Source organism: Erpetoichthys calabaricus, chromosome 9 (assembly GCF_900747795.2).
Source record: "Erpetoichthys calabaricus chromosome 9, fErpCal1.3, whole genome shotgun sequence".
Taxonomy (NCBI): domain Eukaryota; kingdom Metazoa; phylum Chordata; class Cladistia; order Polypteriformes; family Polypteridae; genus Erpetoichthys; species Erpetoichthys calabaricus.
In genome coordinates, this window is record NC_041402.2 from 5,194,356 (window position 1) to 5,212,288 (window position 17,933).

Consider the following 17,933-nt stretch of genomic DNA (forward strand, 5'->3'; position numbering starts at 1 on the left):
CACTCACTCACTCACTCACTCACTCACTCACTCACTCACTCACTCACTCACTCACTCACTCACTCACTCACTCGCTCACTCACTCACTCACTCACTCACTCACTCATGTCTGTCCGAAGCCGAATGCGCAGTCGCCTTCTGCGCAGCTGCCGAAAAAACTTACGAGACCGACATCACAGCAGGCGGCAGATTTATGGCTGCGAAAATTCAAAGAGAAAGGCGACTTTGACCGACATCCAGCCCCAACATCACGGCAGGCGGCAGATTTACGGCTGCAAAAATTCAAAGAGAAAGGCAACTTCGATTAAAGCTCTAGAGGCCTGAAAGGCGATTTCGACTACAGCTCGAGGCCTAATTACGCATTCATTCAATACACTTATATCAGGTTTGTGGTGCTTATACTTATTACTATTCCATATTGTACTGGAACATTCATCATTCAATATTATACTATAGGCCTGGAAAATTCATCAACTAACAGTACAAGCCCGTACAGTAATGAGTAAAGCGGACTACAATCATTACAAAACAACTTCTTCGTTACTTATCATTTGTTCTTCATACACTGCTGACACAAACTCGTGCCCGTTTCATCTTACGTTGTCAAAACGGGCTCTTTGTCTAGCATAGATATAATATAAAAATGGCGATACCCCTCCCTTAGTGATATGGTGGTAAGAAATCACATAGGAGAAATAACTTAGCTTTCTTTAATGACGGTTTACGCAGCATACTGTAACAGACGAAGGAAGCCATGACAAGAACCTAGTTTGGGAATGGGGCCCCGATGTGTAGAGTCGCTGCGTTGGAAGTATTTTCAGAATCGGATGACGTTATCTCCCATCCGTCCGTCGGCTTCAAAGGTGTGCCGGGCAATGTTCCAAGGCTTTATACTCTTTCTTCATGTGACGGCCCCCACTTAGGTGAATAATGCCATTCCAAACAAGGAAAACACGATCCAATGTCATGCTGACTCTGTCACACAGAGATAGTACAAGGCCCATTTTCACAGTTGACCCTTTATTGTCTTCTAATGCTTGCCTAGGGCAGCACGGTGGCGCAGTGGGTAGCGCTGCTGTCTCGCAGTTGGGAGACCTGGGGGCCTGGGTTTGCTTCCCGGGTCCTCCCTGCGTGGAGTTTGCATGTTCTCCCTGTGTCTGCGTGGGTTTCCTCCGGGCACTCCGGTTTCCTCCCACAGTCCAAAGACATGCAGGTTAGGTGGATTGGCGATTCTAAATTGGCCCTAGTGTGTGTTTGTGTGTGTCCTGCGGTGGGTTGGCACCCTGCCCGGGATTGGTTCCTGCCTTGTGCCCTGTGTTGGCTGGGATTGGCTCCAGCGAACCCCCATGACCCTGTGTTCGGATTCAGCGGGTTGGAAAATGGATGGATGCTTCCCTAGCAGTTCTGAATGATGAGCTCCTGTGCTAAATCTGTGTCCACTGTGCATGTGAGTAGAAAGGAAAGTAGATTTATAAAATACTAGCAAAATACCGGCTCTTCGCAGCGGAGAAGTAACGTGTTAAAGAAGTTATGAAAAAGAAAAGGAACCATTTTAAAAATAACGTAAATTGGCACCAGCAGACCACCGTGACACTGTGTTAAGATATAGCGGGTTGGATGATGGATGGATGATTGTCAACGTAATTGTCGTAAGCTTATTTTAGTATCCATCCATCCATCCATGTTTCAACCCGCTGAATCCAAACACAGGGTCACGGGGGTCAATCCCAGCCAACACAGGGCACAAGGCAGGAACCAATCCCGGGCAGGGTGCCAACCCACCGCAGGACACACACACACACACACACACACTAGGGCCAATTTAGAATTGCCAATCCACCTAACCTGCATGTCTTTGGACTGTGGGAGGAAAACCACGCAGACACGGGGAGAACATGCAAACTCCACGCAGGGAGGACCCGGGAAGCGAACCCAGGTCCCCAGATATCCCAACTGCAAGGCAGCAGTGTTACCACTGTGCCACCGTGCCGCCCTATTTTAGTATTGAGAGTGAATTTGATTGATGATTGTAAAGAGTTTCATTTATGATTGTGAATGTCGTGTATGAGAAATGCACATTTTTAGGATGTAAGGCTCTCTTTGTAAACGACGTTGGCAGTTCTGCCCAATGACCAGGCTGTCTGCTGAGCTCAGTCTTGAGCATGCAACGTACAGTCGGCCATGAGAGAAGAAGCCATCTTGTGTCAAGTCAATGGCGACCTTTCTTAGAGTCTGGCCCTGTCACTTATATATTGTCATAGCAAAGCAGACCCTTACTGGAAATTGGAGGCGTTTCAATTGGAATGGGAGGTCAGAGGGTCTGAGAGGGTCTCCCCGGAGCCGGTGCCAGTGAGGACCGTGGCCTCAATGAGGTTCTTGTGCACAGATGGGATCTGAAGCCTGGCGCCGTTACAAAGTTTTGGTGGTTGAAAGTTTCAGTGCCCCGACCTTCAAAGGTAGAGTATGCGGAGGCCTGTCCGGAGGATTAAGAGTGTGAAGAAACTCTACCGGATAGTCCTCTAGTTCTACAACAGAGTCGACAGACTTGTATGTTTTTGTCTCGGAAGTTAGTTGGTGAATTAAAATGGTGTTTATATGTGAAGTCATGCAAAAGATTAGTCAATGAAGTCACCGGGGCACACAGCCAGACGCCTACCCATTCGATTAATGGTGGTCCCCAAGCAGGGTAAGCCACTGCTATGTTTTTCTGGTCCTCTCCATGTTTCCATGTTTTTAACTCCAGAATCTCGTTTTTTATTTCGTCCCAGTCAGCAATTCTTTGAACACGATTTCTAAACTAAAATTTCCTTTGTAACACAATTTCTTGTGTTGATGGTTTCGTACATGTTAACGAAAAAAACGATCGGCTCTGCGCATCACTAGATTATACAGGGCATGTCAAAATGATGTTAACGTTTGAATGGCGGAAACAAATTATTCACAAAACCTACTTGTTATGTGCAAGATGATTTACAGGAATGTCTCAACCTGTTTCGCCATCATGTTCAACACTTATGTCGCACATAAATTGTATATAAGTATTGTGATGGACCCCCTGGGGTGTCAGCAACTCCAAACCCGGACACGATCACAGAATCACAGTCCCGGGCTCACGTAAATGTTGTTTATTAATTAAATTCCCTTCTAATATTTTCATTGTGGTATCACAAAGCACAACCCGCAAGATTTCCTTCACCTCCCAATAATTCTCTCACCACCACACTGCCCTCCTCCAGTCAAGTGTTGCCTCTCTACCTCCCAGCTCCGACTCGCCTGAATAAGGGAGTGTGATCCATTTTATTACAGACCCGGGAGTACTTCCGATGCCAGGGCGATTGCCCAATGGAAGCACCTCCGGGTCGCACTGAAGTCCATAATAGGGATGCTTGTCTCCCTACAGCACCCTCTTGTGGCACCCAGTGACCCCAGCAGTGACTACATAGCCCGGCCCCATATTTTGGGGTTGCTGCCATCTAGCGTATAGGGGGAATAAAAAACCTCCCATCCACATCTTCTCTTTTTAACAGGCAGGCCGTCCACCCTTTCCGGTCCTTCCTTCCAGGTCTGCTGCCTTATCTGGCCGGGATGCCCGTCCAGCCCCTGTGGCATCTACAGAATATACATAGCAGTACCATTAGTGTAAACCATTAGCATGTCTTGCGTGACTTGTCACATCCTATCGATGCCTGCGTTACCACGTAGTGTCACTCAGACGCCATTTTATTGCAGTTCGTCGTAGTGGAGATCAGTTGATAAGCATTCTAAGGTGTTACTGATTTTTGCTGCGTTATTCGATTATAATATGGCAGCATATGTGGCAGAGGTGTACTGCTATTGTATTTTGTTAGACATTTTATATTTTTCCCTTATTTAATGTGTCTGTTTTTCTTTGTTTTTTTGGTTAAATGATCTAAGTTTTTGCTGAAAGTTAGGGTGGCAACGCTGGCCCCAAGTCCCTAACCTTTATAGGGTCAGATATATGATTTTTTTTATGGTCAGAACCATAAATGGGTACTATCCATATATATTCTCTATAGTACATTTTTTTCCAACAAAACACGTGATTTTACTTGATTTTTCCTTGTTTTTCCACCTGTATTTGCCAATATCTTTCTTAATATACATACACAAAAATTTAGGCAAAAAGATAAATGAAAAAACTTGAAGTTTTTTCATTTAGTTACATGCTATAAAAAAAAAAATTGAAAACAAAAATCGAGGGAATCTTTCAAGTAGATCTGCAGATACAAAAAGTGGATGATCAAAGTCCAAATATTCCTTTTCATCTCTATAAGAATCACATTTGCTATGACAATTCACAAATCACAAGGACAAACTCTCCAAAAGAGTTGGAATTTACTTACCTAATCCTGTCTTCTCACACTGGCAACGAACTGTATGTCGCTTTCACAAGACCAGCGTCACGTGAAAATGTCAAAGTTAAGAGCGACAAAACTGTGAATCAAGGGAAACAGATATCAAGGAGCTGCAAAGTTTTTACTAAGAATCTTATTTATCCTGAAGTTTTAAAACTTTTGAAATTCAATCTAAACTTAATGTCCTTATTTTCTACTTAGTGATTACCTTATTTCCTATTTCATATTACCTAATTTCCTGGGTTTTTTTTACCTGGGTGGTTCATTGGGGAACATGTCTCTGTGGAATAAAAAAATATATATAGCAAGACAAAAGGCAAAAACAAGAAACAGTTGGGACATCAGATAGTGAAACCCTGCACAATTAATGAAGATGGCAAGAACCAAAAAAAATACAAGAATAACAGCCAAGGCAGAGAGGTAACATCTTCTGATATTTCAATTAAGATTTTATGGTGGTGATGCCATGTTTGAGTTGGCCCCAGCGAAAAAGGGGCGGGTCCAAAAAGGTGCAAGCGGAAGTGATGTCATGTTGTGGATCTGCTGGTCTGAGGGCTTAAGGGAAGGGGAGGCACAAGGTGGCAGCGCCAGCCCTTGACTTGGGGTGGAATTACGAGCTCATAAACTCTGAAACCATCTTCCATTTGTGCTCGTGTGACTACATAAATGTATAAACAAGGAAAGTATTGTCAACACAAAGTAGTTAATACATCTTTAATTTCGCACGCAAGCCTGCATACAGGGAGTTGTAATGTATGCAAATAAATTCATCTTATAACAAGGCTTTAATCTTTCTTTGTAATTGAACATCTGGATTGCATTAACTGATATGAAAAGAAAGGGAGAACATGCATGCGATCTGAGCAACTCAGGAACAAAACATTTTTAGTAAAAGAGACTTCAAATATGTGAGTTACTGTATATATAAAGAAGAACAAATAAGTAAGGAGACATACAATGACTTGAGACATTTTGTTTCAATCTACTGTATCATAGAGTGCCTTTCACATCTATCTTTCTATTTTATAGTGCCTTTCAAATCTATCTATCTATCTATCTATCTATCTATCTATCTATCTATCTATCTATCTATCTATCTATCTATCTATCTATCTATCTATCTAATATAGTGCCTTTCATATCTATCTATCTATCTATCTATCTATCTATCTATCTATCTATCTATCTATCTATCTATCTATCTATCTATCTATCTATCTATTTTATAGTGCCTTTCATATCTATCTATCTATCTATCTATCTATCTATCTATCTATCTATCTATCTATCTATCTATCTATCTATCTATCTATCTATCTATCTATCTATCTATTTTATAGTGCCTTTCACATCTATCTATCTATCTATTTTATTGTGCCTTTCACATCTATCTATCTATTTTATAGTGACTTTTACATCTATCTATCTATCTATCTATCTATCTATCTATCTATCTATCTATCTATCTATCTATCTATCTATCTATTTTATAGTGCCTTTCATATCTATCTATCTATCTATTTTATAGTGCCTTTCACATCTATCTATCTATCTATCTATCTATCTATCTATCTATCTATCTATCTATCTATCTATCTATCTATCTATCTATCTATCTATCTATCTATCTATTTTATAGTGCCTTTCATATCTATCTATCTATCTATTTATCTATCTATCTATCTATTTTATAGTGCCTTTCACATCTATCTATCTATCTATCTATTTTATAGTGCCTTTCACATCTATCTATCTATCTATCTATCATTTACATAGTGCCTTTTTATCTATCTATCCATCTTTTATATAGTTCCTTTCATATCTATCTATCTATCTATCTATCTATCTATCTATCTATCTATCTATCTATCTATCTATCTATCTATCTATCTATTTTATAGTGCCTTTCATATCTATCTATCTATCTATCTATCTATCTATCTATCTATCTATCTATCTATCTATCTATCTATCTATCTATCATTTTATAGTGACTTTCACATCTATCTATCTATCTATCTATCTATCTATCTATCTATCTATCTATCTATCTATCTATCTATCTATCTATCATTTACATAGTGCCTTTTTATCTATCTATCTATCCATCTTTTATATAGTGCCTTTCACATCTATCTATCTATCTATTTTATAGTGCCTTTCGTATCTATCTATCTATCTATCTATCTATCTATCTATCTATCTATCTATCTATCTATCTATCTATCTATCTATCTATCTATTTTAAAGTGCCTTTCACATCTATCTATCTATCTATCTATCTATCTATCTATCTATCTATCTATCTATCTATCTATCTATCTATTTTATAGTGCCTTTCACATCTATCTATCTATCTATCTATCTATCTATCTATCTATCTATTTTACAGTGCCTTTCACATCTATCTATCTATCTATCATTTACATAGTGCCTTTTTATCTATCTATCCATCTTTTATATAGTTCCTTTCATATCTATCTATCTATCTATCTATCTATCTATCTATCTATCTATCTATCTATCTATCTATCTATCTATCTATCTATCTATTTTATAGTGCCTTTCATATCTATCTATCTATCTATCTATCTATCTATCTATCTATCTATCTATCTATCTATCTATCTATCTATCTATCTATCTATCATTTTATAGTGACTTTCACATCTATCTATCTATCTATCTATCTATCTATCTATCTATCTATCTATCTATCTATCTATCTATCTATCTATCTATCTATCTATCTATCTATCTATCTATCATTTACATAGTGCCTTTTTATCTATCTATCTATCCATCTTTTATATAGTGCCTTTCACATCTATCTATCTATCTATTTTATAGTGACTTTCACATCTATCTATCTATCTATCTATCTATCTATCTATCTATCTATCTATCTATCTATCTATCTATCTATCTATCTATCTATCTATCTATCTATCTATTTTGTAGTGCCTTTCATATCTATCTATCTATCTATCTATCTATCTATCTATCTATCTATCTATCTATCTATCTATCTATCTATCTATCATTTTATAGTGACTTTCACATCTATCTATCTATCTATCTATCTATCTATCTATCTATCTATCTATCTATCTATCTATCTATCTATCTATCATTTACATAGTGCCTTTTTATCTATCTATCTATCCATCTTTTATATAGTGCCTTTCACATCTATCTATCTATCTATCTATTTTATAGTGACTTTCACATCTATCTATCTATCTATCTATCTATCTATCTATCTATCTATCTATCTATCTATCTATCTATCTATCTATCTATTTTATAGTGCCTTTCATATCTATCTATCTATCTATCTATCTATCTATCTATCTATCTATCTATCTATCTATCTATCTATCTATCTATCTATCTATCTATCTATCTATCATTTATATAGTGCCTTTTTTATCTACCTATCATATAGTGCTTTCCATATCTCTCTGTCAGTTTTTTATGCTCCTTTATATATTTATTTATCATTCTGGATAGCTATTATATAGCGCCTTTCCCATTTATCCATCTATTCATCTTTGTTCCTCATTCTTTCCCCTCCTACAGACTACTGTGTTAATCTGTAATGGCCTACAAAATGTCGGCTTAATAGTACATTTTAAGAAGCGATGAGGTAGCAATTTCCAAGTAGTATTAGGAAAATTACAAGGAAGAGAAAGATTTTCCGTGGGGATTTGCTGACTCAAAAAATTCCAGCAGGGGTTCGGTTTTGCTCAAAAAGAAAAAAGGAAAGATTGGCTAAGCTTTGCATGTCTGTCTGAGACGTAGGTGACTGAGTCATTGTCTGGCTGTAGCCCGTCCACAATGGATTCATTTAACATTGTTAATTGTTTTCTGGCACAAAGCACGCTTTACATGGAGTCGTTGCCTTGTACTTTTATGGCTCCTGTTCAGAGTGAGGGGCAATGGCGGACGGGTAACGGAGGGCCTTCCAGGACGAGCAGAGCTCTTGTACGGCCGTGCAGGCCGCCATTGCCGTATATTCATTGATGTTAGCTGTGGCGTTGAGAGCTGAAAGCTGAAGTTAAACAGACGTACTGCAAAACTTGAGGTGGTGTAAAAGCAAAGCTGCTCTGCTCCGTGTGCGCACACATGTGCCAGATGTTCATGTCCAAGCCTTGTTGCGCGCTAATGGTGAGAACAGAGACGCAGTTGCATTCCTACGGGAGGATGGCAGTTGATTCTGCAACACTGGCTGGCTGAGGATCACATCCAAAGATGATGACTCAACTCATGCCATTCATATTTAGGACAGTCGCAGTGGGAGAAAAAATCAAATCTGGATACAAGATGTTGACTGCTTGGATGTGCTGGTCAGTCTGGAGAAATGTGCCGATTGCTGAGTCCTTCTGGGAAAGCTCACTCCGAGAACGCCCTGGCAGGCAGGCCGATGGATGGAGCTGTGCTTTATTGACAACGCTGCCCTCCTGCTGAGTATTCTGGCAGTTAGACCCCCTGAGAGCCCAGTCATCAGCACCAGACACAGAGAGCCCCCTACTGGCTCCCATTGCAATTGCAGCCGTGTCAAACGCTGTAGCTGACAAATTCTCTCCATGCATGGTGGGAGCTGAAGAGTCAATCTGAATGGAAATAAAAAATCCACAGAGTTGCCCCCTGGTTGCTAAGACATAGAATAGGAAGATGAAGGTTAATGCCCACCGCCCAACCCTAACCCTAACCTTCATGAGCCGCGTTGTTATAAATATCACAGCCGCCTCTGTCTGCTTAAGTTTCCTGTCCAGTCTGTAAGGCAGCAACCACCGTTATCTATGTGAGGTCTGGAGATCATGGAGGTGGGAGACACACACTGGGCAGCCAGTTTATTAAGTGGTACACCTGGGGCTGGGCAATATGTCACATTTTCTAACCCTGAAGCCTGAGCACTCTTTAGAGTTTATCAACTGCAGCCAAAGGCTGAGCAAAGGCCATTGTGGGCCTGTTGTTTTGTCTCACCTTATTATTTCAAGTAAATTGGGAGGCACAGCTGACACCTCAGCATTTCCTGTGGATTCTTGCATTTGTCACAGTCGATGACTATATATACAGTATGTATTGTCAGAAGAAAGGTTTAGGGTAGCCACCCTTTATAATGAAAGTTTGGTCAGCAAGAGCAGTGAAATCGCAGTTTTCAATACGGAGTTCAAGACGGAACTGACTTACATGAAACAAAATGGCAGTTTTAAAGTTGGGCAGAGGAAGTGAGGTCATCTGGGACAGAACCGGAAGTGAGGTCTTTGGGACCGGATGTGACCCTCATGGACCCCGTGATCATCAGAGGTGACCGTGTGCAGATGGTGCAGACCTATAAATACCTGGGAGTGCAGCTGAATGATAAATTAGACTGAACTGCCAATACTGATGCTCTGTGCAAGAAATGACAGAGCCGGTTATACTTCCTTAGAAGAAGGTTTGCAAAAACCTCAAGTAAACTTTGTTTACGTTGTTATTATGGGGTGTTGTGTGTAGAATTCTGAGGAAAAAAATGAATTTAATCCATTTTGGAATAAGGCTGTAACATAACAAAATGTGCAAAAAGTGATGCGCTGTGAATAATTTCTGGATGCACTGTATGTATACACTAGGGGTCTTTGCCCCCTACTCGCTTCACTCGCCAATCCCCTATCCTGCGCTACACGGCTGCCACTTTGTGTCTCTTCCGCTCACGTATGTCGATTTCACTTTCACCAAACAACAACTCTTTTAATTCTCATGGATACGCCTCTTCATTGGTAAGAAACACTTCTTTTCCCTGATGGCAACACAAATTGGACGATCTACAAGTCTCCAACTTAAAGTTTAAAGCCGAACAATATATTCAATCTCTTTTCGCTTTTCTGTTATTTCAGCAAGTAATTATTTCCATTTGTTTGCACTAATGCAATCTTTATTATCAATTTTTTGAGACTTTCGAATTTTCATACTTCCATTATCTCTAAATCAGTGGTTTTCAAACTGGGGTCCGTGGTCCCCTTCGGTGTGACCGTGAGAAATGATTGCATATTTATACTATTTACATTTTTATAATTATTAACCTTTACCATCTGAGGGGAAGTAAGTGACTGAGCTCCGTCGTTACCCCCACCACCTAGACCCGACCACTAATCCACTGTTCCCGTTATTCGCTGCCACTGCATTGTTTTCCCACTGTTATCGCTTGGCACAAACCAGCCCTTATTATTTTTATCATAATCAAAATGATCAATTCTTTTGTAGAATCAAAACACTCGCGAACAGTTTTCGTATATTTTTGAAGCAAATAAGAGCGCTAAAGGTGGATAGAGATAATCAACAAACAACATATTTTACATTTTTTGTGTTAAGTGGTGAAATTGCCCGCTCAACGCAAATGGTTAAGGCAAAGCAAATGCATCCATCCCATTAAAATTTTAACTTAAATTTAATAACTAAGATGTATGTAATATTTTCTGAATAAATAATTGTTTCTCAAAAAATGTTTTATTCACAGCAGCCTGTACCTATGCAGTGCCACGCAGTGGGTATGTGCCACCCTTGTGCAAAGTATTTGGTGCACCCAATTTTCTTGAAATAATATTGATTTTTTAATTTTTAATAAAAGGGTCCATGAGCCATTGAACAATTTTTAAAGGGACCGCCACGTAAGGAATTCTAAAGAAGTTTGAGAACCGCTGTTCTAACCTGTTCTGCGTGTGTATCGCGCCAACGTTTTTGAATTCTTTTCGACGTTCTGCTTTGTCATCTACTCTTTGTCTTTTATTTCCAGCCCCTGGCGTGGTTAAATCTCTTGCCACAAAGTCTCATCCCATGGGATCTCTCTGAAAAAGTCTTGTTTTGTCCCAGGCTAAAAAGTCTTGTCCCAGGATTTTTTTATTACATCTACGTGAGGGGGGCACCATTTGAGCTAGTTGGAGCTGAATGCCCGCCGTTTCAAAGTGATTCAGCCTGACCTGAAAGTGATGTCTGGTGAGAATGGGTTGTGCAACAGAAGTACTCCCGGATTGGGTTTAAAAGTGAGTCCTGAACTTTTCCTGGGGAGTCTGATTTGGGACAGGAGAAGGACAAGGCTTGCCTGTGTGAAGAATGGAAGAGATAATGAAGGAAGGAAGCAAAACTGGAAGAATGGAATTGTGCTGTGTGGTGTGAAAAGAAACCTTTCGATAGGAATTGGGCTAATAAAAACATTTACGCTTGTGTGTAGTTGTGTCGAGGGCTTCAGGCTCAGTGGTGTCCCCTACAGGCCACAACATTAATTGTGATATGTGATTAACAAGGTAAAGACTTAAGAGCTTTGGCTTTCCTTATATAAAATAGTCAAAAACAGAGAGAGATAAATTAAATGTTCCCCTCAGCACATGCAGGATTAAATGTTTATGAATACAACATCTGTTCAGTTCTTTTTATTTGATTACCACTGTGACAGTAACCCCTTCCTCACTAGCTGTGAGTAGACAACCAGTTTGCATGCTTGCCTGATGTTGCACTGACAGCAGCAGGCCATTTTGTTTTGCGATGTAATGCATTGATTTTTTTTCCCTCATATCAATATTTACAGTGCATCCGGAAAGTATTCACAGCACGTCACTTTATCCACATTTTGTTATGTTACAGCCTTATTCCAAAATGGATTAAATTCATTTTTTTCCTCTGAATTCTACACACAACACCCCATAATGACAACGTGAAAAAAGTTTACTTGAGATTTTTGCAAATTTATTAAAAATAAAAAAACTGAGAAAGCACATGTACATAAGTATTCACAGCCTTTGCCATGAAGCTCAAAATTGAGCTCAGATGCATCCTGTTTCCCCTGATCATCCTTGAGATGTTTCTGCAGCTTCATTGGAGTCCACCTGTGGTAAATTCAGTTGACTGGACATGATTTGGAAAGGCACACACCTGTCTATAGAAGGTCCCACAGTTGACAGTTCATGTCAGAGCACAAAACAAGCATGAAGTCAAAGGAATTGTCTGTAGACCTCCGAGATAGGATTGTCTCGAGGCACAAATCTGGGGAAGGTTACAGAAACATTTCTGCTGCTTTGAAGGTCCCAATGAGCACAGTGGCCTCCATCATCCGTAAGTGGAAGAAGTTCAAAACCACCAGGACTCTTCGTAGAGATGGCCGGCCATCTAAACTGAGCGATCGGGGGAGAAGGGTCTTAGTCAGGGAGGTGACCAAGAACCCAATGGTCAATCTGTCAGAGCTCCAGAGGTCCTCTGTGGAGAGAGGAGAACCTTCCAGAAGGACAACCATCTCTGCAGCAATCCACCACTCAGGTCTGTATGGTAGAGTGGCCAGACGGAAGCCACTCCTTAGTAAAAGGCACATGGCAGCCCGCCTGGAGTTTGACAAAAGGCACCTGAAGGACTCTCAGAAAATTCTCTGGTCTGATGAGACAAAGATTGAACTCTTTGGTGTGAATGCCAGGCGTCATGTCACCGCTCACCACCAGGTCAATACAATCCCTACAGTGAAGCATGGTGGTGGCAGCATCATGCTGTGGGGATGTTTTTCAGCGGCAGGGACTTTGAGACTAGTCAGGATAAAGGGAAAGATGACTGCAGCAATGTACAGAGACATCCTGGATGAAAACCTGCTCCAGAGCGCTCTTGACCTCAGACTGGGGCGACGGTTCATCTTTCAGCAGGACAACGACCCTAAGCACACAGCCAAGATATCAAAGGAGTGGCTTCAGGACAACTCTGTGAATGTCCTTGAGTGGCCCAGCCAGAGCCCAGACTTGAATCCGATTGAACATCTCTGGAGAGATCTTAAAATGGCTGTGCACCGACGCTTCCCATCCAACCTGATGGAGCTTGAGAGGTGCTGCAAAGAGGAATGGGCGAAACTGGCCAAGGATAGGTGTGCCAAGCTTGTGGCATCATATTCAACAAGACTTGACGCTGGAATTGCTGTCAAAGGGGCATCGACAAAGTATTGAGCAAAGGCTGTGAATATTTATGGACATGGGATTTCTCAGTTTTGTTATTTTTAATAAATTTGCAAAAACCTCAAGTAAACTTTTTTCACGTTGTCATTATGGGGTGTTGTGTGTGGAATTCTGAGGAAAAAAATGAATTGAATCCATTTTGGAATAAGGCTGTAACATAACAAAATGTGAAAAAGTGAAGCGCTGGAAATACTTTCCGGATGCACTGTACATGTTGATGTGCTTATCAACCCCTGTGTGTAATCCTGGTATTTTTCAGGATGCTGGCCAAGAGTTCAGAATTGTCCTCTCAACTCCCTTTGTGACAGAAGGGGGTGCACCAGGTATGTGTGGTCACAATGCTGACAGTACCTGCTCTTCTGAAGACACAACAATCACCAAACAACAAGACAACATCTCACCATCTACAAAAATGGAAATGACAGCAATTCTATTTTCACTGCAAAACACTTCTTTGAAAGTGCTGGAAAATGTTTGAATAACATCTGAAAAACACCTAAAAAAGCCTGAAAAATATTTGAAAAATGACATTAACCCTTGAATATCTGGGACTTTCAGCAAACACTATTACATACCGTGGGTCTTTTGAGACCCATCATATATTTTACCTTTGAATCAAGCCGCAAATAACTGTAAAAGTCCAAATGTTTTCTAAAATCTCTTCCGCGAACACTTTACTTCTTTTTAAAACAATTTTTAATTCTTAATTACTTTTAATTTTTAATATTGTTGTATAATTGCACAATCAAAGTTATTCTGCTCAGTACAATAATCCCAGAAAACACCCTGCAATGTATGAAATGAAAATGATGACAATCAGATTTTCCTTGGAAAACACTTTTTTTAAAATGCTGGACAATTGCATGGAAAAACCCCTAAAAACACTTGAAAAATGTTTACAAAACGACATTAAAAAGCTTGAAGAACACCAAACAAACCCTGGAAATGTACAGTGCTTAAGAGTTAATAGGCTCTTATTCTTGAGATTAAAAGAACCCAATGGTGTCTTCCTTGCTGGGACTCATTTGTGGAGAGATAGGCACGGAGGCAGGGGTGGAGAGAACAGAAGAGCAGCTGAGTTAGCTGGCTTTAAAGCCCCAAAGCAACATGCGACAAGGTGTCTTAGGCGCTACAGGCTTAGCCACCCCTTCCTATATGCAGATCACGCACTTTGTGTGGGGACCGTGATTGGAGAGATGATGTGTGAGGCCTAATGGGAGCTCGCAGACCTCCACAATTCAGGAGCTCCGCTGGACAGCCAATAGGATTGCCCATTTTTCTCACTTGACTCGAGTCAGATAGCTCCTCCCACCACCCTAATCTTAAACACAGCGTAACCGGGGGTAACGCGTAACTTCACTGATGTATAATGCAAAGCAACAGTCTCCTCACTGGAGTGGAGCTCTGAAGGACCACAACTTGACTCTACTGGGGTTATTGCAGATTCATGAATCATCATAATGTTGTTGATAGTTACCTGTTGTTAATTTTCATTAATGAGCAGAGAAATATGGCTTCAAGTCGACACCAGTGAGGTGCACAGGAAAGAAAAAAAATGAAAGCATGAAGAAGCCACCCATTCTGCACTTGCAGGTCTGTTTAGAAATCTAAATCTGTCCAACTTCCAGTAAGCCCACTAAGATTTCAACTTCCACTACACTAGTGGTTTAATGGAGTAGCACTATGCGGCATAGTTCTGATAACGAATGTTTAACAGACTTTATCTGATGTTACAGTACCCATCTGACACATGGTTCTGGAATATTTATTACCGCCATATAAACCTTGGGACTGCTACACAGACTGCTAACGTTAGTCGACATATGAAGTACTCTGAGTGCTGATGGACTGAGGACACGTTTGTAAATGTCACCAGCACTCTCAGGCTTTCCGGCTTACCAGGTCGTGATTAGCAGAATTGTGGAAAAGCAGCAGGCAGGCAACTTGGACATCCAAAAAAGAGCAATCAGCTCACATGAACTTCAACTCTTATTGACAGTTGACATCACTGATTTAGTGAATGCCGCCTTGAGATCTGCCGGCATTGGAAAGACAAATGAAGTTTAGATAAATTCAGAAGTTTGGATTATACATTTACATGTCCATTATCGAAATATTCAGCGTCATTGTGACCCGAGATTTACTGCATCAGGTATATTTATTAAGCATGTTCAGTAGAAGTACTCGTAATTATCAATTTATTATTATTATTATTAGTAGTAGTAGTAGTAGCAGTAATATTTTATATTATCTTATTATTACTAGTAAGAGTATTTTATATATCATTATTAGTAGTAGTATTAGTAATATTTTATATTATCATATTATTATTATTAGTAGGAATATGTTATATATTATTATTAGTAGTAGTAGCAGTAATATTTTATATTATTATCTTATTATTAGTAGTAGTATAAATTTATATATTATTCGTAGTAGTGGTAGTAGTAGTATTGTATATATCATTATTATTATTAGTAGTAGTAGTACTATTTTATATTATCTTATTAGTAGTAGTAGCTGTAGTAGTAATATTTTATATTATTATCTTATTATTAGTATAAGTATAATTTTATATATTATTAGTAGTAGTGATAGTAGTAGTATTTTATATATTATTATTATTATTATTAGTAGTAGTAGTAGTAATATTTTATATTATTATTAGAAGTATTATTTTATATATTATTAGTAGTAGTGGTAGTACTAGTAGTAGTAGTTTATATATTATTACTATCAAAATACCTGCACTTCGCAGCGGAGAAGTAGTGTGTTGAAGAGGTTATGAAAAAGTAAAGGAAACATTTTAAAAATAACGTAACATGATTGTCAATGTAATTGTGTTGTCATTGTTATGAGTGTTGCTGTCATATATATATATATATATATATATATATATATATATATATATATATATATATATATATATATATATATATATATATATATATAATATACACACACACACAAACATATATATATACATATACATATAAACATATATATACATATCTACATATATATATATATATATATATATATATATATATATATATATATATAGACATCCACGTATATATAAATATATATATACACATAAACATATATATACACAGACACATATCTACATATATATCTACATATGTACATGTATATACACACATATATATATATATATATATATATACACATATACATATATATATATATATATATATATATATATACACATATACATATATATATATATATATATATATATATATATATATATATATATTATATATATATATATATATATATATATATACACACACATATTATATATATATATATATATATATATATATATACACATATCTACATAATTAACATCTGGCGCCGAGAGTGGCAGCCTTTTCAGCAGCTCCGTGTATGACTGTATGTGTACTTTTCTACTTTTATTTTTTACTTTTATTTTTCTATTTCTATTTTTATTTATTGACCACTCCTATTACTTTATTACTTTACCGTATTATTTTATGTGGATTCGTTCCCTGGACACACTTACTTTTACAACGTGGGCATGGAGTTTTACACGCCAAGACTCGCCTTTGTGAATTTCCCATTGGGATTAATAAAGTATCTACCTATCTATCTATCTATCTATCTATCTATCTATCTATCTATCTATCTATCTATCTATCTATCTATCTATCTATCTATCTATCTATCTACATATATATATATACACATATAGCTGATTACCCAGTGGCTTCGCTCACTGAGTGCAAGAGAAACAAATAAAATGTTTATATAAAATAAGTTTGTTAATTGCCAAATTTATTTTTACACAGATAAAGAGCACTTACAATAACATAGAAATCAATATAAACAACATTAACATCATTATCATATGAGAATATGAAGTAATATATAAGAAGCACATTGCATATAAATATAAATTAAACAGTAAAATGTTCTTCTATAATACGCTACCGTGGCTATTCGTTTGTCTGTCCAGGATTTTAAATCACCTGTAGCTCACAAACCGTTTCATCTATTGACTTGAAATTTGGTACACATATACTACGTCACGTGTACTATTCGCTTTCAGGGTGATGATTTTATTACTCTTTTTATCTTTATTTTATTTTATTGTAGAATCAACTCACAGCTGTGCGCACCATACTAAGTTATCGCAACACAAAAACTAACTTAATCAGTTTTAACAGGAAAAGATGCCGATGAAAGAAGAGAAGCAACGGGACGCTAGGGTGAAGAGCTGCTCATTAAGCAGCAAGCGCATCAACCTCTGAGCAAACGAATGGTAAACGTACAGAGAAAGAGGATAAATAACATGAATGGTCATGTGAAGTGTATTCACTCCACGTTATCATGCAGTGCGCTGTTACTGGTACTTTGATAAAAGAATTTGAACAACATATAAGAAGGGTGTAAATTATTAAACAGTAAAACATTAACATTTAAGAAGTAAAGATACATTGAGTACTACTGCAGTGCTTTCGGGTATAGTATATTTTTTGTTTACCCATTACATGCATAAATGTATACATTTTTTGGTGTACCTACCCGAGAACACGCGACATGA